This window comes from Chiloscyllium punctatum, chromosome 25, assembly GCF_047496795.1.
Source record: "Chiloscyllium punctatum isolate Juve2018m chromosome 25, sChiPun1.3, whole genome shotgun sequence".
NCBI lineage: Eukaryota > Metazoa > Chordata > Chondrichthyes > Orectolobiformes > Hemiscylliidae > Chiloscyllium > Chiloscyllium punctatum.
Window position 1 is genome coordinate 60,038,887 of NC_092763.1, and position 23,818 is coordinate 60,062,704.

Below are 23,818 nucleotides of genomic sequence, written 5' to 3' on the forward strand. Positions count from 1 at the left end.
AAGCAAGGATGTACTGACATTGGAGGCAATTCAAAAGAGATTCACTGGGCTATTTCCTGATGGGAGAATTGACCTAAAGGGGCTTGGCAAGGTAGATATTAAAACGATGCTTTCGCTAGTGGCAGCATCTTGAAATCTGGGACAGTGTTACAGATTAAGGGAACGTTCATTCAGAGTTGAGATGCAAAGGAGAATAGTGAATGTCTGGAAGTCTCTATTGCAGAGAAGTGTGGTGGCTAGATTACTGAAAATACTTAAAAAGGAGATAGATGTTTGGAAATATTAAGCTTGAGGGCTCTGAGAAGCTGGCATGAAGGAGCTATTGAGGCCTGGGGCAATTAGCCTTGATCCTATCAAATGGAAGAGTAAGCCTGAGGGGACAAATATCCTGCTCCTGATCCCATTTCTTGTGCTTTTAAATGTGACTGGAGTCTTACATGAACAGAACTCTCAACCATAATTCTCTCTATGCTGCACTTGTGTGATTGCTGCGATGTTCTATGCATGGAATCGACATTGATCATGGCATTGACTTCCAATTCCAGAAGTTGCTGCCATGCATGGGCCTGAATTACTGGTGCAGCTGATTAAAAAAAATTAGAAGGAATGCTATCCGTATAATGGCCTAGCAAGTCATTGGAGAAGATCCACGAACACCTCACAGCAACTAGGAATGTGTGATAAATGTTTGTCTGGCTAGTGTTTTGTGTTACAATCTTGAGTATATCATGACAAGACAAAATAACAAAGATGGGCACTATCTGAAAGACAGGGTTCATACTCATTGAACAGAGGTGCTTTCGTGGCCTAGACACATCCACAGGATTAAAGACTGTATACCAAAGACTTTCTGTACATGTAGGTAGATGAAGCCACACAGCTAACAGGATGCCCAATTCTTCCCATTAAGGATGCATGCATGTGTGACATTAAGACCCGAAGTATTGATCATTACATCTGGTAGTCACTAACTGACGATGGCAGAAACTGGCAACACCTTCTGTTGGTTGGTGTGCACCAATATCAAAAACAAGCAACAGTGGCACTTACAGGTTTCATAGGCAGAATCTGCCTCTCAAGGATTGGCCTCTTTCAGCCATCAGCAGAAGTGTGTCATGTGAAGACTTCTCATCTGAAATGGTTAGTTAGCTGTGTGTTAATAATCTTTTATGGATGGATTCTGGAACCTAGCAATGTTACATCCAAAAACAGAATTAAAAAACATAAGGCTATGGTTGTAACTATGGGAATTAGAATATCTGGAGAATTGCTGAGTAACTTTTATGGATGAACGCCACCACCTTCAAATTCCCCTCCAAGCCCCTCACCATCTTGACTTGGAAGTATATTGCCGTTCCTTCACTGCTGTTGGGTCAACATCCTAGAATTTGTTCCCTGATGGCATTGAGAGTCAACTCACAGGTGGACTGCAGTGTTTTAAGAAGGCAGCTCACCTCCACATTCTCAAGGGCAACTAGGGATGGGCAAAAACACTGGCTATCCAGTAATGCCCAAAAATGAATAAATAAAAATTTAAAATTTTGTTGGCAGGTCATCTATTTTCATACACTAATTCAATGAATTGCTAGTCAGGAAGTTAGTGAATTCAGTTGATGTTAAATTGCTCAAAGTTTGTTCAGGATTTATTTACTGGATGGAAATTACCTGCTTAATTATTCAGCTTTCATTTATAGGCCAGCAACTGATACATTATTTCACAGTGCATTTTCCCAGCCAGGAAGGCTTCGGGTCACTGGCCTTAAATAATTTCTTAAAAATAAAATGAAAGAACGACGGATGCTGGAAATCAGAAACAAAAACAGAAATTGCTGTAAAGTCTAAGCAGGTCTGGCAGTATCTGTGGAGAGAAATCAGAGCTAACGTTGAGGGTCCAGTGACCCTTCTTCAGAAAACCTTTAGGTGACTGGACCCACAATATTAACTCTGCTTTCTCTCCACAACTGCTGCCAGACCTGCTGAGACTTTCTAGAATATTTTTAATGTTTAATTTCTTGTTTGTATGGAGCAAGTTGTGAATATGTAGTTATTTCTGTATTGCTACTGATGCCAGCAATAGAAGCCAAGATACACAAAAACCATTTTCAGTCTGAAGATGTTGTGTATAATATAAATTGTCATCACTAGGAGCTATTCATATGAATTCTCAGGCTTTTTATTTTGCTTGACCTTTTTCAAAGACATGCATTGCAGGGTGTTATGGAAATAAAAAAAATCCTTTACAATGTGGGCAGATAAATAAAATCATCTGTCTCTGAACAGTTGAAAGTCAAAGGAATCGTGAAGGAAGCTGCCTAAGCTGGAAGACTGATTATTACATTATGGTCTGCTTTTCTAACTAATCAGAATGCATCTGCTTCTGTCCAAAATGAGGGTGAATCCAGAATTGATGTGACTCGGTATAAATACCTCCTGGGTATTTATCCATGGGACAGGAAAGTCACCCTTACTGTATGTTGGGGAAAAAAAATTGTAATAATTTCCCCAGGAATAATTCTTGGGTTATCCTAATGCTTTTGTCCATATAATAAGTATTGCAGAGCGCAACCTGCTGCTCTTGGACATTGAGAGATGAGATGGGTCAAGTTTGTACCTCCAAATAGAGCACTTTTTTTAAAAAAAACTAGCCAAACAGATCAGTTTGTTTTTTAAAAAAGTACAAACTGTTGTATCCTCAACACAATTTCTTGCTCTCAAAACACCACGGATCACTTTTTTTATTTTGAAGATGTTTGTACTCTTTTGGGTTGTGTTTACTTGGTCACTGGTGTCAGATGTTGACGATGTAAAAATCTGGCCATGGATTGATCTGATTAACTCTGGTCTTTGTTCTTTCAGACTCCTAATCAGCTAAGTAAACCCTTTGACAGCTTCTGACCAAGCCATTCTCTTTGTTCCATCCAGACAATTGAATGTGGAATGAGGTAGAATTATAAAAGTCGAGTTCCAAATGTAATTTTAGAGTGAAATAAACACAGAGAAGATGAGACCGAAATATAAGGTCAAATTCAAAGTAAAAACTGGAAAAGAAGCATTATAGCAAGACTGGTCTTCCAAGAGTTTTATTTAAAATGTATTTTAATTTTTTTAGATTCAGATTAATAGCTCAGCAAAAAAAACATTCCTGACATTAGAGCAGTGTTATTATTATAATAGTATTTGATTCAGTGAGCTAAAAAGTTATATTGAAAGCACCTGCCCAAGGAGATGAGCATTGCCAGAACTCTGAATAATTTGAAGAATACTATTCTCTCCGGTTTAATACTGATTCAGCCTATATTGCTCGAAATGTCTGCTTCTCCATGTACATATTGCAGTGTTGGCTTGGTTCCAGATGGCATAACTTAACTGCTGCTTGAAGACATGATTTACAAAAAACAATGAGTATTTCAGCTGTGTCTGAAGCACTGCTCAATGTCATACACCAGGGAAAAAAAGAATAACAATGAACAGGAATGTATTTCACAAAAAGGAAATTTACTACATTCAAACATTTTTAAACTTGTTTTCTTGTACTGTATATAGAATGACATTGTGCATGTTTCTTCAACAGATTCCTCTTGTCAACAGCAAAACGTCCAGGGACATTATTTAGTATGGAGAAAGATGCAAATGTCTCACCTAGATGTCTAGTGTAACTCAATTGATACATACTCACTGCTGAGTCAAATACTGGTGGATTTTAGACATGCACTCCAGAACTTGGGCACAAAATCTAAGATGACTTCAGGGCAGTACAGAGAGGTGGATCACAAGGTGTACTATCTGTTGTCTGAACTCCAGAAATTCCCAGAATCATTCATGCACCATACCTCCCTAAACTATTTCCGTTTTAAGATAAGTAAATTTGCCAAAGTCCTAGCCAACTGTGTGCTTATTTCAGAGAGTTGTTTAAACTGAGGGTCATAATACCTCAGGCAAACGTTGAGATTGAGAAGGATAGACGTTCATGGCAACTTCAGACACTTATGGGAATTTAACCCACGCTGCTGGCATCACTTTGTATTGCAAGCATGCTGTCCAGCCAACTAAGCTAACCAACCCCCAACCAGTACAGCTGCAATGTAATATATAAAAAGAGAAAATTGCTCAGGTATGTCCTGTCCATAGAAAGGAGGACAAATTCAATTTGGCTGACTACTACCCAATTGATCTACTTTTACTTCAAGGCAATATGGTGGAAGGCATTGTTTACATTGTGCTGCTTAGCAAAAACCAGCTTCACTCTCATTCTGATATTGTCTAAATATACAAAAACATTGAGCTTGAGCGGCAAGACTAACTAACCTTGAAATCAAGGCAGCGTTTTGTGGAATGTGGTATCAAGCACCCATAGCAAAATTGAAGTCCATAGGAATTGACTGGTGGGGAATGGGTGAAGAAGGAAACACTCCACTGGTTGGAATCATACTAAGCAAATGAAAATAATTGTGCATGTTAGGGACCAATTATTAGATTACTTACAGTGTGGAAACAGGCCCTTCAGCCCAACAAGTCCACACCGACCTGCCAAAGCGCAACCCACCCAGACCCATGCCCTTACATTTACCCCTTCACCTAACACTACAGGCAATTTAGCATAGCCAATTCACCTAACCTGCACATTTTTGGATTGTGGGAGGAAACCCATGCAGACACTGGGACAATGTGCAAACTCCACACAGAGTCGCCTGAGGTGGGAAGTGCTAACCGCTGTGCCACCGTGCCACCCAATTCATCTCAGCTACAGGACATTGCAGGACCTTTCGTGGTTATGTCCTAGACTTAACCATCTCTGGCTGTTTCATCAATGACATTCTTTCCATGTTAAGGCAAGAAGTGAGGCTGTTCTCTGATTGCATAATATTCAATACCATTCTTGAATTCTCAGTTACTGAAGCAGCCTGTGTCCACATTCACCAATACCCTGACAATATTAAGGTATGGATAGCTAAGTGTCAAATAATATTCAGCTGCCTACATGAGTACTCCAGCTCCAGTAATACTTAAAGCCTAACACCATAAAAGAAGCCCATTTGATTGCTGTTGTTTAAAGGTGGTAGATGAGATGTCACTCTCCACAAGTGGTACACTTTTCAAGACTCCTTCAAGAAAACTTTACAAACTGCGGCCTTTTAGAAGAGGGAAGTTTGCTGCCACATGGGAAAACCAGAGTCTGCAAGTTCCTCTCCAAGTCATCCAACAGTCTGACTTGTGAATAGGTTGTGTTCCTTCACTATTGCCAGATCAAAATCATAGAATTCCCTTCCCAAGAGCACCGAGGTTGTATCTGCAGTGGATCAAGAAGGCAGCTCACCATCACCATCATCTTAGGGCAATAGTGACATTCTCATGTTGGTTTTGCTACTGATGCCCAAATCCCATGTATGAATAAATGGAACTCACTTGCCCTCCTTCTCCAAACGTGGAAGCAGGAGGTACTTGTTGGAGTACATTAATATGTACATATGCTGATTAAGAATTTGAGGATTAGTGTTAGAATGCATTTCTCATTTACATTAACCACTTGGATTCAGACAGTTAATGCACAGTGATCCATCTAAGAAAGAGGAGTTTTTAAATTCGGCGCAGCCTGGAAAAGATAGAACGACTTAGACAAAATATGTAAGGAAGAACAGAAACAAATTTTGATCAAGTTTTTTGAAGAAGTAACAAGGAAGATTGATGAGGCCAGAGCAGTAGATGTGATCTATATGGACTTCAGTAAGGCGTTCGACAAGGTTCTCCATGGGAGACTGATTAGCAAGGTTAGATCTCATCAAATAAAGGGAGATGTAGCTATTTTGATACAGAACTGGTTCAAAGGTAGAAGACAGACGGTGGTGGTGGAGGGTTGTTTTTCAGACTGGAGGCCTGTGACCAGTGGAGTGCCACAAGGATCGGTCCTCTACTTTTTATAATTTACATAAATGATTTGAATGCGAGCATAAGAGGTACAGTTAGTAAGTTTGCAGATGACACCAAAATTGGAAGTATAATGGACAGTGAAGAAGGTTACCTCAGATGACAACAGGATCTGGACCAGATGGGCCAATGGGCTGAGAAGTGTCAGATGTAGTTTAATTCAGATAAATGCGAGGTGCTGCGTTTTGGGAAAGCAAATCTTAGCAGGACTTATACAGTTAATGCTAAGGTCCTAGGGAGTGTTGCTGAACAAAGAGACCTTTAAGTGCAGGTTCATAGCTCCTTGAAAGTGGAATCGCAGGTAGATAGGATAGTGAAGAAGGTGTTTGGTATGTTTCCTTTATTGGTCAGAATGTTGAGTACAGGAGTAGGGAGGTCATGTTGCAGCTGTACAGGACATTGGTTAGGCCACTGTTGGAATATTGCTTGCAATTCTGGTCTCCTTCCTATCGGAAAGATGTTGTGAAACTTGAAAGGGTTCAGAAAAGATTTACAAGAATGTTGCCAGGGTTGGAGGATTTGGGAGAGGCTGAACAGGCTGGGGCTGTTTTCGCTGGAGCGTCGGAGACTGAGGGGTGACCTTATAGAGGTTTACAAAATTATAAGGGGCATGGATAGGATAAATAGACAAAGTCTTTTCCCTTGGATCAGGGAGACCAGAACTAGAGGGCATAGGTTTAGGGTGAGAGGGGAAAGATATAAAAGAGACCTAAGGGGCAACTTGTTCACGCAGAGGGTGGTATGTGTATGGAATGAGCTGCCACAGGATGTGGTGGAGGCTGGTACAATTGCAACATTTAAGAGGCGTTTGGATGGGTATATGAATAGGAAGGGTTTGGAGGAATATGGGCCGGGTGCTGGCAGGTGGGACTAGATTGGGTTGGGATATCTGGTTGGCATGGACAGGTTGGACCGCAGGGTCTGTTTCCACACTGTACATCTCTCTGACTCTAAATAAATTTAGTTATGCTAGAGCATCAAGTACTGGATTAGTGGTGCTGGAAGAGCACAGTAGTTCATTCCTGATGAAGGGCTTTTGCCCGAAACGTTGATTTCGCTGCTCGTTGGATGCTGCCTGAACTGCTGTGCTCTTCCAGCACCACTAATCCAGTATTTGATTTTCAGCATCTGCAGTCATTGTTTTTACCTAGAGCATCAAGTAGTCCGTGAATAGTGTGAAAATAGAAGTTGAAAGAGAGCTCGAGGTAATCTTTGCGTCTATTGTTCAATCAATGAGCAGTTGCATCAACATAACAAACAATGTTAACTCTATAGACAGGACGGGTAGAACGAACGCAGCCTGAGTCAAGTTAAAGTTGAAGACCTTGATCTTAAACAGTACCACACAATCTAGTCACAAAGTCCATTTCATGTCTTCTGATTTGAAATTGCACTTCACAGTCAGGACAAGGAGACGTAAGTTCGAACTGGTGAAGGCAGTAATGGCAGGAAGATCTCCACATAAGCGATCCCTGGAATGGCCCTTCGCTTTGAGCTGTGGAGGCAAAGCCCACTGAGACATGCAGGGAACAATTAGAATGGAGGAATCTATAGTGTATGGCGGAATGAACATCCCGCCTGTTACAGGTCCTGTGATTTTGGTGGCTGTCAGTAATTTACCTAGAAGTGCATAGAGTTCCGTGATATTTTCACGTAGTGAACAGTTCAAAATATTGGAGACTAAATTTGTGATCTAACTTCACAATGCTAACTTTTAACAATTTTCACCGAACCGTATATTCACTTCTATGTGTCAATATCGGTTTGCAACCAAGTTTAGCTCAGATTGCTCGCACATTTAAACGCTATTGGACAGCTCTGGATGGAAACAGGGGTTGGGGCGAAGTGGGGGAGGCAGTTTAATTGTTTTACTGGAGAGGGTTCTTTTAAGGCGCGTGTTAGTTCATTGCCGTTTACCAGTTTGGAGTCTGAAAATGTGGAAAGGTTAATCCAGCATTTTATTTGAGTAGGTCGTTTAAAATTGACAGGCAAAATCTTAACTTTTTTTTTACTAACTGGAGACTGCTGATTTGGAAATGATGCCCAAGCGGGCTATCAAAGGGACAATGTATCATTATGGGAAGCGGCTACACTGAGAGCTTTGTTTGATGCCTTGACAGATTGACCTTCTAATAGCGAATCTGATAAACCTTGTGACTGTAGATTGCCAATGGGATGTATGTGGGCGGGATTTCCGTTCCTATCTCCCGCCTTCACCATTCCTTGCAGAAGTATTGCAAATCCGCCCCCTTCCAAACTAAAATCTTGTTCAAAACTAACTTTCTTTGTGCGTCCCAGTAGCTTTGGAGTTTTTGCGAGCTTTATTGGTGGTTGCTGTGGTTTCCATGGGAGGTTCATTTCCTGCATTCCTATCATACTCCCGGAATGAGCAAGAGCAGATTAATAATTATTACCAGCTTGGCTCCGAAAGGAAGAGGAAGGAACTAGATGGGAGGGGGAGGGAGAACGAGAAGAACAAGAAAGAAGTATGATTTGCCTTGTGAGAATTCTTGAAGAGTTTCATGTCTGGCTTCATTTATAGAGCGGACATATACGCCAATTTGAATTTCTACGCGGGGCCAGGAAATAAGGTACTGGATTCTTGTATTTGCAGTTGTTATGTGTAACATTCCGTCTTGTTCAAGAAGAACAAAAAGTGGTGAAAAGGGGGCGGCGGGGAATTATATTGTGGCCAAACTCAGAAGAAACAGCCGGCACCGTGCCTGGCAGGATATGTCTCTACGTGGCGATGTGGGAGGAATGATCGCAAAATCCCAGCCCGATCATTTGCAACGTTGAGAAAGCTCCGAAGTCGGTAAGTTCTTGATCGACACAAGCTTTCCTGTCACCGGGACAGGAATGTGAATGGTTGGTGGTATCGTTAGATCACGCGTCTGAACCAGAAGCTGTGTATCCGACTAACGTATTCCTCAGTCTCCGTACATCCTCCTGATAACTTTTCATTAATATCGACCTTTTCCAAATTATTTTATTCAGTTGTTTCATTTTGCTGCAGCATTTCTATCTAATTATTTTCCAAACTTGCAGTATTAGCCCGGCTGCTTGTGATTGCGCTGGAAATACACTATCTGAATTATGATGTACATAATAAGTATGGAGCAATGGCAATCTATTTTCTAGTACTTTACCAAGCTACGTGAAGGATTGGGAGAGAGGAAAGGAACAACCCTTCCAGAATATTTTCTGTATCAATGAATGCAGTTTGCTTTTTAAGGGGGAAAAAAAAGTTTTGCAAAACTTCTTATACCAAAACCTAATTTGGTAGCACTGTCGATGTGATGAGGGTAATTCACTTCTTTGAGTGTTCTTTGCTCTGGCTTAATTAAAGACAATTCTAAAGGTTGCAGTCTATTCCATACAGGAACTAAGCAGCGAGGCAGGCGATACTATTTGACAATGGAGTTGTCCTCACTAACGTGTGATAGGAAGTGCATGTTGTACTACGTACAACTTAAAATTCCTTTCCAACCATACAAGAATTGAATTTTCTTTGAACTTTGGCAAAAAAAAGTAAATGAGAAGGAGACAGGTAATAATTTTTCACGAATAGTATTTTAAAAGTGGTAAATGAACATCCAGCCCAGGGTGTGTGCAGTGCCACTCCAGTCTTCAAATGCCTTTTGTTAAATGGGAAGTTTTACTTCACTGTCCTTGACAAAGCTGAAAAAAAATTGTCCACGCTAGTATCCAACTGATTTTTTTTCTCACATGTATTGAACTTTTTGTTCAATTTGATTTGAATAGAGTTTGGGTTAATGCAGAAAAAAATCAGGGAAAGATGGGAGCTTTGGGTGAAAATATTTGTAGAGCTCTTGCCTGAGTTTCCATTATTGCTTGGCTTCATTGACATTGACACCTGTCCTGAAATTTGGATGGCTACAGTTAAATTACTGTTAAAACGAAGTTCAGATTCTGATTAAACTGCGAGAGCAAAGTTTAAGCAATTTTAAGTACTCGGTAATACCTGACGTTAGTGTACATTTTTTAATGCATTTTTCATTGGTATTTTGAGTGTATTTCTCTCTCTACTGCTTCATCAGCCTCTGGCCCTCAATGTTCTAGCATTGCCTTTTTCAGTGCTGAAAAATTGTTTCCAGGAAGTGGACATATTACAATGCAATAATGTAATAGGTAGGGGGAACATAACAAAACCCTAACGAAATTGTGATGAGTTCTAATTTCCATGATCTTTCAGTTTATAATGGTATCTGATTAGAAAAAAAAGTTTAACAAAATAAATTAGAGAGGAAACAGCAGGTTAAGTGGTGGTTAAATCAAGGGAATTTTTAAGCAAAAGATTATGCCAATGCAAACTAGAAGTAATCTCACAAGAAATAAAATGCTTCAACAATAGCTGAGTTTTTTTTTGTGTGGGTAGAGCCTTCTCCGCTATGAGAAATCAGAGTCCAATGTTGAAGCAAATTGAGCAAAATATGAAGAATATGACAAAAGAGATGGTTGAAAAATAGACTGAGGGTTTATAAAGAGTTATTGGCAAGTAATAGAAGGAAATAGGAAGGAACGTAAGTCAAAAATAAAATAATCAAAATGATATTTGGCTCAGTTTATTTAGGTGTCTGTCCTCCACTTGATTAGTGGTTCCGATCCATTAGTTTACTTTATGGATACATACCTCATTCCTTGATAGACCTGGATAATTTATTCTTAAATGGTCTCTGCTTTAAACACCAAACTCTGGTAATGCAATCTAGAGCTTCACAGATCTCAAGCAAATGTTTTCTTCTGCTCTGAGTCCTAAATTACTTCAATTTGTTTCCTGAATCTCAGGAAAAAAATTGTTTCAACTCTGTTCCATCTTGGTTCCAACTTGTAGCTCTTCCTAATTGTTGCACATCTATCAATTTACTTCATGTGTTTAATTGGGAAAAAAAAGGTTTTCAATTATTTCCTCAAAATAGTGATTCTGAACTGCATCCTCTCTTTTGAGTCAAGTTCGTTTACTGGTTGGAGTTGAGTGGTGGGGAGAGAGGTGTAGGAAAGGGGAACAAGTCTAAAACTGGATACAGTATACCAGTTGTGGCCAGACCAAGCTTTTGTGTGCATTCACAGCTGCATCTTAACTTTTTTTAGATTCCTTTCCATAAGACCAGTTAGCAAAGGAAATATAGAAATCGTAATATAGAAGATAGGCTTTTGACTCAGCAAGTTATGCATTTAGAAAGGACTCATTAGGGATAGTTAACATGGCTTTGTGTATGGGAAATTGCACCTCATAAACTTGATTAAAGTTTTTTGAAGAGGTGACAAGATTCATGAGGGCAGAGCAGTGGATGTTGTCCATATGGAGTTGAACAAAGCATTCAAAAAGTTTCTGCATGGTAGATTGGTTAGTAAGGTTAGATCACATGGGATCTAGAAGAGCTAGTGAATTGGATGCAAAATTGGCTTCAAGGTAGGAGACAGAGGTTGTGGTAGAAGGTTGTTTTTCAGACTGGAGGCCTGTGACCAGAGGTTTGCCACAAGGATCGGTGCTGGGTCCACTGCTTTTTGTCATTTATATAAACGATTTGCATGTGAATACAAGAGGTATGGTTAGTAAGTTTGCAGATGACACCAAAACAGATGGTGAAGAAGGTTATTTCAAGTACAATGGGACCTTGATCTGATGGGCTGAGGAGTGGCAGATGGAGTTTAATTTAAATAATTGTGAGGTGTTGCATTTTAGTAAGGCAAATCAGAGCAGGACTTATACAGTTAATAGTAAGGTCCTGGGGTGTGTTGCCAAGCAAAGAAACCTAGGGATGCAGGTGCTTAGTTCCTTGAAAGTGGAATTGCAGGAAGACAGGGTGATGAAGAACGTGTTTGGTACACTTGTTTTTCAAGAGTCATAACATTGAGTGTATGCGCTGCAATATTTTGTAGCTGTATAGGACATTGATGTGGCCACTTTTCAAATACTGTGTGCAGTTCTGGTCACGATTCTATGGGAAAGATGTTGTTAAAGTTGAGACAGTGCAGAAAAGATTTACAAGGATTTTGCCAGAACTGGATGGTTTCACTTATAAGGAGAGGCTGAATAGACTGGGAATTTTTTATTCACTGGAGTGTTGGAGGTTACGGGGTGACCTTACGGAAGTTTATAAAATCATGAGGGCATGGATAGAGTAAACAGACAAGGTCTTTTCTCTGGGGTGGGAGGGTGCAAAACTAGAGGAAATGAGTATAAGGTGAGAGGGGGAATAGTTTAAAAATGACTCTGTGGGGGTGGAGTGACTTTTTCATGTTGAGGGTGAAATGAGTTGCCAAAGGAAGTGGTGGAGGTGGGTACAATTACAACATTTAAAAAGCATCCGGAGAAGTATATGAATAGGAAGCATTTGGAGGAAGTGTTTGGGCTAAATGCTAACAAATGGGACTAAATTAGATTGGGATGTCTGGTCAAAAATTCTATTCACACAACGCACTATATTTTGCGGCTTATCCACTTGTGCTGCTGCTTTTAATGCCTTCTGAACCTGAACTTAACTTGCTTTGTTCTTGTATGCAATCCAGTTTTCTCTTATTCAAAATATAGCATTTGCTTTGCAGGGCATGTCTAAATCACTTTGCACATACAACATTATGAAGTAGTTGTATATGTGGCATTAAAATATGAGTTTCCACTGGAAAAAGGCATAAAGTTGTTGCCATAGAATGGCTTCTTTGGCTTGAAGTGGGATTCATCCTTCATGTTCTGTAAATATTTTGCATAAATTCTCAGAAATATTTATATAACCAGATTCACATGTCTCTAATTGCTTGGTTCTAATGATTTAATCAACCTGGATCTTCTGGTATTCTCCTGCCATCTTGTTGGAAAGAGGGTGTAATCCAGGAAGAAAAAGTGAATGTATGACCGATTATGTTATGCTCCTAGACTTCGGTTTTTGCTTTTCATTTTTCAATGTTTTTGGGTCCTGGGTGACACTTGAACCTTTCAGGATGGATTTCACTTCCTTTGAAATCGCTTTACGTTGACTTATTCAGTATTCTTTCCATGCCCTCTTCTGCTCCAAGTCATGCAGTATTATTTAACAGCCATGCTGTTTTAAGTGTGTGCTGGCTTCTATCCCTGGAAAATATTTCTCCTCTGTTCCTCCTCCTCAGTGTTTGACATTCCGCTTTCAAAATCTAGACAGACTGTTAATGGTCTGTTTGCAATGTTGTAAAATATCCTGTTAATGAGGTGTTGCAGTCTAACTATTGCAAAGTGTTAGTAGAAAAAAGATGTCTGTTCTGTAGTGTATGCATGTGTTTCTGGAGGGATGGCGGAGTTCTTTCTGATGGTGGAATTGTGTGCAAAAATATTTAACCTGATTTGGTCACTTGGCAACCAGAATTCTGTTCTGGCACTGCCAGGTTGATATTAATAAGTAACTACATTTGCAAAGGCCAAGAACAAAGTTTTATAGTGATAATTGTTTTAAAAAAATGGCATGTTGTGAAAATTATCTTTTCTTGTCATAAATAAACTATACATTATTTTCCCTTTTTCACTTTTCTCTTTCTTACTGTAGGTCCTAGATCATGTAGTATCCTAGACATCTTTGAGCTTGTTTAAATGGCTATCCTTCAGGTTTGAGCCCAGACAGTACATGTTGAGCATTACTTATTTTTGAAGATATCCCAGCTGAATTTAATTCTGTTTTACTCTGGAACCATATGTGTACATTTTCTACAATATTTACTTGATTATGATCAGAGACTGGTACCTGGGCTGATTTTTGTTTAATATTTTCTAAACCTCTAGATATTTGAGGCCTATCGTGGCTGTATGATACATTAATTGTCAGTTAACTCCACATGGGCACCTAGGATCTAACTCAGCACAGCTCTTTATGACCCAGTCCTCACTGAAGAGCACAGCTGTGCTATTTGTTAATAAAATATGGTGCATTAGTCTTCTGAACAAATATTGTGCTATACATTCAAAGACCATAATCTTAAAAAGTGAAACCACTGAGATAATGAGCAAATTGGGTGTTACCCCTAAAGAAAATTATAATTCAGTTGATATTTCAGGTATCAATCTTTCCTTTGAATCAATCTCTAATTGTTTTTCTTTGAGGAATTAACTCAGTAAAGATTTTAAGATGTTGTAAATGTGAACCTTCGAGAGGTAGTCAAGATTAGAGTGGTGCTGGAAAAGCACAGCAGGTCAGGCAGCATCCGTGGAGCAGGAAAATCAACGTTTTGGGCAAAAGCCCTTCATCAGAAATCCTGATGAAGGGCTTTTGCCCGAAACGTCAATTTTCCTGCTCCTTGGGTGCTGCCTGACCTGCTGTGCTTTTCTAGCACCACTCTAATCTCCAGCATCTGCAGTACCCACTTCCACTTTAGAGAGGTAGGCTATTCAGCTCCTGAGCCTGTTCCAGCATTCTGAGTGATTTATAACTGAGCTGTTTCCACCTGTTTTGGCTCAATATCTCTGTATTTGTTTGTCTAATAAAAATCTATCAGACTCCAATTTAAGTTTATTTATTGATTGTGTGTCTGTTGCTTTATATAGGAATGACCCATTTTTCTGCTGCTTTGATCACATTTTGGTTAATCTGCCCTGTATGCCTTCCAAGGTCACCATACCCTTTGAAGGTTTAGTGCCCAGAATTGTATGCAGTACTCTAGATGTAGTCTAACCAGGACTCTTCATAGCTGGAGCAGAATTTCCTGTCTTTCATATTGTGATATTCCTAACAAAATAATTAACATTCGATTTTCTTGTTTAAAAATCTCACAACACCAGGTTATAGTCCAACAGGTTTATTTGGAAGTACTAGCTTTCAGAGCACTGCTCCTTCATCATGTAACTAGTTTATTCAAAAGAGGGGGAAGGTGTCTGGCCAATGGTTATCCCTTAATTAATTTCCCAAAGCCTTCTCTGGTCATCATCACATGGTTACCATGTTTCCTGCATTACTCAATGCTCAAAACGTCCACCCTGAAGACCAGCAAATGCTCAGGAAAGGTCAGTCACGGGCTGTCTAGAGAAAAGTTGCCCCTACAAATAGTATGGAAGTAAAGGGTTAGAAGCAGCTCCTTGAATTACATGGATATTTTCTTTGTGCTTGCAGCTGATCAAATCACCAGTAAACCTATCAACAACAAATGAAAATGTGCAATTGGAAGGAGAGGTTAGGTAAATCCTGGTGATGGGGGAGGTACTGTCTGAGCTGGGGAGTTGGATGGAGGGGGTTTTTGAGGTCCAGAACCCAGCTGCTGTCTTGCTGAGTGCCTTATTTTTGCTGCGGAACCTTCTATCTGCAACCAGGTTGCAGGGACACCACAAGGAAATTTGGGGAAATGGTAGGGTTGGGAGTAGATGGGTGGCCACAAGAAAGCTGAAAGCACAGGAGAGAGGGAGGTTACAAGGGAAGAGAAGAAAGAGGCTGCAAAGAAGAGAGAAGTGCTTCAAAACTGTTAACAAAGGAACACTCATCCAACTAGCAGCTAGGAAAACTTGAAATCACTGAGATAGGTTGATTGCAAGCAATGTGCTTTCTCCACCTTAAGGCTGCGAATATTCAGGAGCAATTATCTGTAGAAGAATAATGCAAGGCTATGATAATGAATTCTGTCAGTTGTTAAATTTAAATTTGAGATGGAAATCTCACCAGTCTGTGAAAGGTATTTGGTGATAACTTTGTGTTTAGAAGTCAATAGTTTGGGATTCTGTGAACCTCAGGGCATCAGGACTCTGCCATCATGTCCAGTTGCTCACCAAATTGTGTTCATGATGTTTGCTGACTTACTTTGACTCCTGGTTAATCAAACATCTCACTGTTAGTGGCTGTGCCTTTAGTATCTGGACTCAAAGTCTGCAATTCTCTCTCCAAATTTCTTTGCATCTCTACAACTCCTGTATTTTGTGGTGCTTCAAACTGGATTCTTTTGCACGAAGCTTCGTTGAGTTGGTGTCATATTTTGTTTCAGTCCTTCATCAGACATCTTGGAATATTTCCTGTGTTCAAGATGCTTTACATGATTACAAGTTATTGTAAAGCAATTTTAATATGATTTGTGATAGGAGAAAGCAAACGAAAAATGTGTTATTTGTGAAATTGTGCATTTTGCCAAACCAATTATGAAGTTCATTTGTATTTTGTTGGTGTCGTTGTATTCTAAATCTATCGAGAGAAATCACCTCACAACTTAAGATTCACACTAGAGTGAGGGAAAACACCATAAACCCAGGTGTACGTGCGTATTGTTTTCTGCAAACTTTGAAAACTAGGAGAGAGTGTGAAGAAAATAGTGTGTTACTATTGTATAATGAAATACACCTGTGAGTATCATTTCAAAAATACTAAATCAAGGAGCAGAAGAGGAAATAAATACATCAGCTACCAATGGAGAATAAGTAGTGGGGAAACGAATGAGGCTAAACGGATAAGTTCCCTGGACCAGATAGGTTGCATCCTATGATATTAAAGGAAGTAGCTACATATGTGGATGCACTGGTCATAATCTTCCAAGAATCCTTAGATTCTCAAACTGCTAATGTAACACCGAATTCAAAAAGAGAAAGAGACAAAAGAAAGACAATTTTTTTTTTAGATTACTTACAGTGTGGAATTGCAGGAAGATGTTATATTCTATTATTAAGGTTGTAATACACAGCCTTTCAAAATACATAAAGTTATTCAGCTGAGTTCATGTGGCTTCATGAAGGGGAAATCATGCCTGACAAATTGAATAAAATTCTTTGAAGTAATAAGTAGGATCGATAAAGGGGAGGATGTGCATGCAACATACTGTATTTGGATTTCCAAAAGGCGTTTGATAAGTACTGCAAATAGGGCCTCTTAAAATAATAGCCGATGGTTTTGGGGTAGTATGTTGGCATGGATTGAGAATTGGCTAACTAATATATACGACAGTTGGGATGAAGGAAAAATTTCCAGGATGGTAACCTGTGACTAGTGACTAACTGTAACTAGCCACAGGGATCAGTACTGGGGCTGCAATTATTTATAATAGACAGTGTATGAATGAGTTAGATAATGAACGTGAATGCATTATAGTCAAGTTTGTTGATGACACAAAAATAAGTGGGAAGGCACGTAGCAAGGATGACGCAGACTCTCTAGAGAGAGGTAGGTTAAGTAAGTGGGCAAAAACTTGGCAGATAGAATATAATGTGAAAATGTGAGGTTATTCACTTTGATAAAGAATAGAAGAGCTGAACATTATTTAAATGAATAGGTACTGCAGCACAGGGAATTGGGGATGGATCCTTGTGCCTAAATCAAAAACCAGGCATGCAAGTTCAACAGGGAATAGGGAAAGCAAATGAAATGTTGACCTAAGTTTCAAAGGGAATGAAGCATAAAAATCAGCAAGTCTTGCTAAAACTATACAGAGTACTAGTTACACCATAGCTAGAATACTGTGAACAGTTTTGATCCCTTGATCTAAGGAAAGATATACTAGCATTGGAGATAGTTCAAAAAGGTTCATTAGGTTGCCAATGGCTTCATCCAAAATCTTACAAAAATTATGGAGGAATGTTTTAATGAATCAATTAGATCTCAACTTGTGCGGAAGTCAAGGAGGCACACTAATAGTCTTAATACAGTCTTGCTTTGACTTTTTTTTCTGATTCTTGAACTAAATTCTGGTAAGATTGCATGCTTGTTTTAGTAAGTGGTGATATATCAACTAAATAGAGTAGTCCATCAACGTTTTCTGTACAGCCTGGAAAGTCATTGTAATCTTCTTGGGTGGCCTCTTGGGTTGAGGATGACTTGCTACTATCTGGTTTGGTGAACTTTGAGATGACTGATTAGTCCCATGTGTGAGCACCAAACTCTGCCGCGTAGACTGTGAAGGTGATGCTTGAAACATTGGATAGATGGATTGGTTAGAGATCTGTATGTTCCCTCGAATTGAGGAAATTGAAAAAACATTCCTCTAAACATTCATGTCAAAGTCTTTCTGTGCTTGTTGCTTTCTCTATTTTGGTCAGTCACAAGCCATGATCCCCATGGTGTCTGTGAGAGTGTTTGACCTCCTGGAAAAATCTTTGAGCTCTTTCCTGAAACATTTCTGGTGTCTTCATGGGATTCACCTGTTGCAACTGAGTTCCAAGTAGGGTGTCAGGCATAGAAAACAACATGTCCTAAACAGTTAAATTGATTTTGAGTGATTTGTGCCTCAATTTTGGAGTGTTTTCTTTGGCAACAGATTTGAAGGATCTTGCAAAGGACCATTAATGATGATTCACCAATGCATTGAGATCCCTGGTACATGTGCATGTTTTATATAAGAGTATGTGGATCACTATTACAGGTGAAATTGAAATGATTTTAATTTTGCATTGAATGTTGCATAGGTTGATCAGTTCCTCCGTTCTTTTCTTTCGCAAATCTCCTAGAGTTGAGGTCCAGGATTACAATGAGGAAAATAAAGAGGAGAGTGTAATGACATGACCTTGTTTGACAGTTCTCTTCATTGCAGTAGGGTTTACAGTGGTTCTGTTGGTGAGGATCGTAGCTTGCATGCCATCCTGGAGTAAGCAGATGATGGTGGCAGCCAGCCTTTTTAATTCTACCATGTCACGATATGGGTGACACTAGCTGAGTCAGCTACCTATTCCCAGTTACCCTAGAGAAAGTGGTGGTAAACTTCATTTTTTAATGTGCTGCAGACTTTTGGGTGTAGGAGTACACACAATCCTGTTAGGAAGGGGAATCTAAGTTAGGATGGTGTGTGTGCTTGGAGGGGAATTTGCAAGTGTTGGTGTCCCCATTGCATGTGTTACCCTTGGTTTTTAGGTGGTATGGGTCATGAGTTTAGAAGGTGCTGTCAGACATGCATTGATAAATTACTTCAGTGTATCTTGTAGATGATGCATACAGTTGCTTCAATGATAAAGGGAGTGAATGTTGAAGGTGATAGATGGTGTACTATTTAAGTGGGCTGTGTGAAGCTTCTAGAGTGTTGTTGGAGCTGCACCTGTCCAGGCAAGTGGGGAGTATTCCATATCACTCTTGACTGGTAATTGTTGATGGTTTACAGGCACTGGGTGGGGGTTGGTGGTCAAAGTGAGTTACATGCAGATTTCCTAGCGTTGACCTGGTCATTTCACTGCAATATTTGTATGGATGGTTTCTTCAGTTTCTGGTCAATGGTGATAACTAGGAAGTTGATATGGGGAATTCATCAATGATAATGCCATTCAGTGTCAAGGAACAATTGTTTATATTTTCCCTTGTGCCAGGCAATGACCTTCTCCAATTTCTGCAATATGAATTTTACTTGCCACATTGGATATTGTCCAGGTCTTACTACATATGTACTGCTTCAAAATCTGAGGTGTTGTGAATAGCACTGAACATTGCGCAGTCAGCAGCAAATCTTCCCAGCTCTAACTTATTGATTTCGGGAAGATCATTTGAAGCAGCTGAAGGTGGCTGGATGTAGGACACTACCCTGAGGAGCTCCTGCAGAAATGTCTGGGGACTGACCATCAACAATCACAATCAGAATCCTTTGTGCTATGTGTGGCTCCAATAATTGGAGAGATTCCCCCAACTGTCATTGACATAAGCTTTGCTAGGGCTCCTTGATGCCATCCTCTATCAAATGCTCCTTGATACTAAGGACAGTTACTCTTCCCCATCACTAATCCGGTTAATTCTTTGCAAGTGCTGCTTGACAATGCTATTGGTGACCCCTTTCCTCACTTTACTGATGAGTGTGAATAGAGTGACAGGGTGGTAATTGTCTGGGTGGACATGGTCTGCTTTTTGTGGGCAGGATGTGTCTGGGCAATTTTCCACATTGCTGGTGGATGTAAGTGCTATGGCTGTACTGAAACTGCGTGGCTGGGTGTACAGATAGTTCTGGAGCCTAAGTCTTTAGTACTATTGACATTCCACTAATCTTTGAAGAATTGGAACACTTCTTTTTCAACTTGATCCTGTCCTTAATTTCTTTCTTTAGCCACAGACAGCAGGCACACCCATTTCCTGCAGCCTCTTTCTCACTGGATTATATCTTTGTCGAGCATAATGAAATATCTCCTTTAATGTCTGACACTGCATATCTACCAACACTTAATCTAATTTCCTAGATGCAATTATTCAGCCTTGACTTTTGCGCAGATGTGCTATGCGTCCCCACCATTCGGATGGGGATGTTTGTGGAGCGTTCTGTTAGTTACTTAATCATCCATCAGTATTCCTGAAAAGGTGTGGCAGGACTGTGGAGTTTTGATCTAATCATTTGGTTGTGGGATTGCTTATCTAGGTATATTGTATCCTGCCTTTGCTGTTTGGCATGTAAGTAGTCATATGAAACCTCACCAGATTATCACTTCATTTTTAGGTATGCCTGGTGCTACTCCTAGTATTCCCCTTTTGCACTCACTGTTCATTTTAACAGAATTGATCCCGTGGTTTGATTGTAATGGGAGAGTGGGGATTTGCCAGAATATGAGGCTCCAGAATGTGTTTGAGTACAATTTTGCAATCTTTGATGCTCCGTCTTGAGTTGCTATATCTGCTTGAAGTCTGTTTCATTTATCACAGTGGTACTGTCGCAAGGCACTCTGCAGAGGTTACCCCCAATCCGAAAGATAGGACTTTGTCAGTGTAAGCACACTGTGCACGGGTCACTCCTACCATAAGCATGATGGGTGGTTAGGTTGGTGAGAATGAGATCAACTAGGAGAAAGTGAGGACTGCAGGTGCTGGAGGTCAGAGTCGAGAATGCGGTGCTGAGAATGCACAGCAGGTCAGGCAGCATCCATGGAGCAGGAGAATTGATGTTTCGGGCATAAGGCCTTCATCAGGAATGAGCTCATTCCAGCTTTTTCAGCACCACACTCTCGAGAATGAAGTCAAGTAGATTTTTTTTCTCTCTGGTTACCTCATTGCATGCTGCAGGCATAATCTAGCAGCCCTGTTCTTTAGGACTCAGCCAACTTAGTCAGTAATTATTCTACCAAGTGAACTCGTTTGTGATACGGTATCAATGGTACAAGCTTTCAGGAAGCTTTTTGAGGAAGCTGTTTGTGCTCTGCAAAGTGGAAGTCTTATTCTTCCTTTCTCTTTGGTGCAGTAGCCTTCAAGGGAGAGCAAGTCCTTTATCCAGATGGTCCATGGGTGTATGGCAAGTTGCAGTACCTGAGTTGAGATAAGCTAACTCAACATTGGTAACTGAATGTTGAATTGTGTTTTATGATCCTGTTCCACAGCTACCCGATGAAGGAGCAGCGCTCTGAAAGCTAGTACTTCCAAATAAACCTGTTTGACTATAACCTGTTGTTGTGTGATTTTTAACATGGTAATATTGTAATACTGACCATCATAAATTGAGTTATTCCCTGAACTCCAAAGCAGGTTTGTCCCTTTATAGTTCTTGGTTTCCCAGGGGAAAAAAATAGGAATGTTGTTTCCTGGCCAAAACTAACTGGGTCAGTGTGGAAAGCAGTAAAGGAAGCATTGGGAGTGAGAAAGAGAGCCTTGGGAATTGTATCTTTCCCGGACTCCTGAGGAAAATAAAATTGTTTTGGACAAATAAATTCTGGAAACAGTTAAGTCTGTAAATGCTTTAAGTTATTTTTGTGTGATGAAGTACGAACATTGTGCAGCGTAAGTGTGAATTAGGCTCTTTGCTCAGTCAGCTGTGTTTACTAAAGATCACCTGTTTCCTTTAGCCCTGCTGCTGCGAGATTAATGTTTAAAATATTGGCAGTTGGAGTGTTTTCAGCGTATGCTTTTGTCACATTTCAAGAATTTTTGACAAATTTTGCTGAAGAGGATTGTTACTGTTCGAATTTTTTGGCCAGTGTTCCCATATTTAAAAATATTAGCACACACTGGAATTTTATTATAATACTAGTTACCATTCCACTTAAGTTGTTTCCTCTGGTAATTGTAAACAATACGCAATTTGCGAGCCTCTCTGTGATAGGTATCCCTTCACACCCTTTGTGTTGGGTGGTCCTGGATATGGGTCGATCTTATTAGACCTTCACATCAAAATTGTGAATACATACAGAGATAAAAACATTCATTAAACAGTTTTTAAAAAAGGATTACTTCAAGGACAGTCATTTGACAGATCCCGAGGTTAAAATAAAAATAAGCAAGTCAAGATTGATTTTGTTTTCAGTCAAACAAAATGAAACACTTTTATGAAAGAAGCTTTATGGGTTTATCATCATCAGTTATTTCACAAAGACAAGTTATTTGACCAGAGTCCACTCATAATTATTGCTATGTATGTTTACTTACTGTGAAATAAATCTGGCCCAGTCTTATCAAATATTTACACAGCATGCCTTTGAAAAGATTGGAATGGCTCACTTGCGAAAGGCATGATCATTCAGTTGGGATCACAGGAGTATACTTCATATGTTTAAGCTACAAAATAGTTCTGGTCAGTATGTGCTAATACCTAAATTTAAACTACTCCGACCACTTATGGAAATGGCTACCTTTACTGGACCTGATAAAATACCTAAGGCTATATACAAGCAAAGTTTGTAACAGCTTGAGGTACAAAATGAAATATTCTTTCATTCCACTTCTGATCTCACTAGAATGGCTGTCTTAGTCAGTAAACGTTGTAGGTGAAGTAAGAAACATGTACACTTTCTTATAATACTCTACCATGATTCCCAGAAACACTGATGCTGCTTCAAGAATACTCATAATAAGATGGCGAGGCAAGTTCTTTTTGGTAGATTATTGTGGTGTAGAGTGGCATTATACAGTTTAGGTGATTTTATATCGTCCCTTGTTTTAAAATCAACCTCAATTTAGCTGATGTTATGTTCTCGTGAAAGATGAGCTTCTGTCCTGTCACTGCATATCTCATTTCTTCTGTGCAGGCATGGTTCCTTTTGAATCCTAATATGTTGGTCAAATTTAGCTTTCTTTTCCAAATCCTTTCCATTATTAAGGTTATTCTTTCCCACTATCAAATTACTAAATGTCATCGCCAGATTTGTTCCCTATCGCTGTTAAAGTTTTATGCACTGCCCCAGCCACTTTTGCCACTTCTATCCTCCACGAATTGCATGCATTCAGTGCCTATATCTGCACTTGCATAAAGACTTGTACTCCTAGTACTCTTTCCCTACCAAATCACACTGGTTCTTTTTTTTGCTCGAGCAAATTGCTTTCATGATCTTTGTCCTCTCTTTCAAATCTCTCTTTGACACACTGCCTAACTGATCTTCAGTGAACTCCTCACTTATTTGCTCAACTTTCTTTTACTACAATTTTCTCACTCCTCTTTGTTGGCACTTACTCTTATAGTTACAATGTTGTTTCACTCTTGAACTCCTCCTGTGTTCCTTCTGTGACCATTGTTTTTCGGCTTCAGCATTTGCTTCAAGCCTTTTCTTCATGTGCTAGACTTTAAGCTGAACTGGAGGTGAAAGGGCACTACCCTACCCACTGCAGAGCTCATGTTGGTAATCCATGTTTTAAGGAGAAAGTGAGGACTGCAGATGCTGGAGATCAGAGCTGAAAATGTGTTGCTGGAAAAGCGCAGCGGAGCAGGAGAATCGACATTTCGGGCATGAGCCCTTCTTCAGCCCATTCCTGAAGAAGGGCTCATGCCCGAAACGTCGATTCTCCTGCTCCTTGGATGCTGCCTGACCTGCTGCGCTTTTCCAGCAACACATTTTCAATCCATGTTTTAAGTAATGATAGGAAATGGAAATTTAATCCCTCCCCTACAGGGTTGTCATCTACTCCAACTTTGGGCTGGACGGTCTGGTTTGTGAGTGTGCTGTCTGGAAATTTAAAAAATGCAAACTAAACCTCAAAACCTGGCTTTTGACATAGTTTTTTAATTTCATTCTTGCTTGAATATGTGAAGCCATTTGTTCTAAAGTCACCATGTTTTTCAGTATCCT

The 23,818-nt window shown here is 39.8% G+C and overlaps 1 protein-coding gene across 3 annotated transcripts in view; it reads left to right on the plus strand.

The window, feature by feature from the left end:
* Window positions 1–23,818, plus strand: part of amot (angiomotin) — a 128,119-nt gene that overhangs the window by 43,600 nt on the left and 60,701 nt on the right. Inside the window, exon 1 of one of the 3 annotated variants that reach the window (XM_072595364.1) lies at window positions 8,119–8,737. The exons of 1 other annotated variant lie outside the window; for it this stretch is intronic. The gene's annotated coding sequence lies outside the window, so the exon portion shown is untranslated. Of the gene's footprint in view, window positions 1–8,118; window positions 8,738–23,818 lie in introns of those variants that run through there. One more of the 3 variants, XM_072595366.1, reaches the window with a different exon arrangement.